Source organism: Dioscorea cayenensis, chromosome 9 (genome assembly GCF_009730915.1).
Source record: "Dioscorea cayenensis subsp. rotundata cultivar TDr96_F1 chromosome 9, TDr96_F1_v2_PseudoChromosome.rev07_lg8_w22 25.fasta, whole genome shotgun sequence".
Taxonomy (NCBI): domain Eukaryota; kingdom Viridiplantae; phylum Streptophyta; class Magnoliopsida; order Dioscoreales; family Dioscoreaceae; genus Dioscorea; species Dioscorea cayenensis.
In genome coordinates, this window is record NC_052479.1 from 5,627,316 (window position 1) to 5,630,203 (window position 2,888).

At 43.7% G+C, this 2,888-nt stretch overlaps 1 non-coding gene across 1 annotated transcript; it reads right to left on the minus strand.

Moving 5' to 3' along the window:
- Positions 1–1,043: 1,043 nt before the first annotated feature.
- Positions 1,044–1,150, minus strand: LOC120269587. The gene has a single exon (XR_005539236.1). It is a non-coding gene; the product is annotated as a small nucleolar RNA R71 (small nucleolar RNA).
- Between the last annotated feature and the right edge of the window lie 1,738 nt (positions 1,151–2,888).

Below are 2,888 nucleotides of genomic sequence, written 5' to 3' on the forward strand. Positions count from 1 at the left end.
AGTTAGGCATAGTTGACCTTAGATTTGGGACTATTTAATTAAGGATTTCCACGACTCACCATTGCATTGATTAGGAATCATAATAGAGGGTTCTTGCACTTGAAACAATTATCCTAGGTGGAGCATTATCCGGGTACCCCATCTTTATCGATTGCCTTACCCCCTTCTTTACTTTTGTTCTCTTACTTGTTGCTTTTACTGTTGAGAATTGAATCATTATCACACTAATTATCATTGATCTTTTGCATAGCTAAAAATCGAATTAAGTATTTTTATTCCCTACTCCCTGTTGATTCTATACCCGCTACCCCGAGATTATTACTTCGACAAACCCGTGCACTTGCGGGATATACGCAAGGGGACCTTGTCAAGTTTTTGGCGCCGTTGCCAGGGAACTAGGCGTTCAGAGATACTTTGCACTTCATTTTCTTAGCTATTTCACCACACATTCTATTTCACGTCTTCTTATTCTATCATTCTTCTAATTTTCTTTTTCTTTCTTTTTGGTACAGCTCCAGGTTATGACCCGAGGGAATCCATCAATATTGATTGAAGGAGACCCTGAGTTTGAACGTACACTTCGAAGAAAAGGGAAAGAACCTGTGCAAGAACAGCATAATTCAGCTGATTTGGAAGGAGAGGAATCTGAAAACATAGCAGAATAGAATGAGCAACAGTGAACACTATCTGACTATGCCAGACCTTCAATGTTGGGGACACAATCGAGTATTGTGCGTCCCCCGATTACAGCTCAGAACTTCGAGCTAAAGCCGGCATTCATCCATATGCTGCAGCAGTCCACACAATTCAACGGTTTGGCCGATGAGGATCCAAACAGTCACATAGAGAGCTTTCTCGAGGTGTACAATATGCTGAAGATAAATGGGGTGACGGATGATGCCATCAAATTAAGAGCCTTCCCATTTTCCTTGAAGGGGAGAGCAAAGCAGTGGCTACACTCATTACATAGAGCATCAGTCACTACATGGGAGGAGATGGTAGAAGCTTTTCTAGCCCGTTATTTTCCTCCAGGAAAATCAGCAAAGCTTAGGAATGAGATCTCGTCCTTTGTTCAGTTGGAATTGGAGTCTCTATTCGAGACATGGGAAAGGTTCAAGGAACTCCTGAGAAAGTGTCCGCAACACGGATTCCCAGAGTGGATGATTGTTTAAACCTTTTACAATGGTTTGAACCCGAGTACAAGGCAACTCTTAGATGCGACAGCAGGAGGTACCTTAGGTAGCAAAACTCCCGATGAGGCTCGTCAATTAATTGAAGAAATGGGGTTAAATAGCTACCAATGGAATGCTAGGAAGAAGAAGAAGGTGGCCGGTCTTCATGAAATTGATGCGGTAACCTCATTGGCGGCGCAAGTAGAGAGTTTTAGTAAGAAGCTAGATCTCATAGCTTCGAATAGAGTTGCAGCCATGACCAATTGCATCGGTTGTGGTGGAGGACATGCTCCCTCTGATTGCCCGATCGTTATTGGTGATGTTTCTTCAGTGGAAAACGTTGACTTTGTAGGTAATGGCATGAGACCTCAAGGGAACCCATATAGCAATACTTACAATTCAGGTTGGAAGAATCATCCCAACTTTTCAAGGAGTAATCAAGGACCACAAAAGGCCATGGGGCCACCGGGTTTCCAATAACAACAACAAGCCCCTCAAGTGGAAAACAGAATTTCAGGCTTGGAAACCCGAATGACGGATTAAGAGAAGCACTTGGCTAGATTTGTTCAATCTGCAAATACACGGTTTGAATCAGCCGAGCCTACATTTTGCAACCACACCACCTCTTTGCATAACCTTGAAAATCAGGTGGGGCAAATTACGAAGTCTCTCTCCGAAAGGCCATATGGAAGTTTACCAAGCAATACGGAAACCAACCGTAGAGAACATGTGAAGGCGATCACTTTGAGAAGTGGTCATGAGATTGAAGAGAGGCTTCCGAGTGAGAAGCCGAAAGAACATGCACCCGAGGTTGTAGAGGTTGAGGAGGGAGTAAAGAAAGAGAAAGAGGTGGCATCCCCACCTTTCAAGCCAAGAATCCCTTATCCCTCTAGATTGAAGAATGACCAAGGGGATGAACAGTATAAGAAGTTCCTGACTTTATTCAAGCAACTCCAGATCAACATTCCTTTTGTAGAGGCATTAGCTCAAATGCCTAAGTATGCAAAGTTCCTGAAAGACTTGTTGACTAACAAGAGGAAGTTGGAGGAGAGTGCTTCAATGGTGCTGGATGCTTCATGCTCGGCAGTGCTGCAAAAGAACATGCCGAACAAGAAGAAAGACCCGAGAAGATTCATCATTCCGTGTAACATCGGTAACTTAGGTGAGGAAATGGCACTGGAGGATTTAGGGGCAAGTATCAATATCATGCCATACACTTTCTTCCAAAAGCTAGGCTTGGGAGAGCCTAGGCCTACTCGGATGACTTTACAATTGGCGGACTGAACGGTGCAACATCCGAAAGGTATCATTGAAGACGTACTTGTTAAGGTGGACAAGTACATTTTTCCGGTTGACTTCGTGGTGCTAGATGTCGATGAGGATGCGGATGTACCCTTGATACTTGGGAGACCGTTCTTGCGGACTTCCAAAGCATTGATTGACATGGACGGCGGAGAGCTCATATTGAGAGTTGGAGATGACAAACTCACTTACCACCTTGCTGAAGCCATGTGGAATTCTCTCGATTTTGATGACACTTTGTATTTTCTAGACACTACTGATGAGCTTGTTGATGAATACATGCAGGAAATGTTCAACCCGGATCCATATGAAGGTTTGTTCGACCAAGAGGAGAGCAATGAAGAAGTAATGATGCTTGGGTCGACTGAAGAAGTAACATCTACCCCGGGGATATTGAAGAAGGTGCTCTGAAAA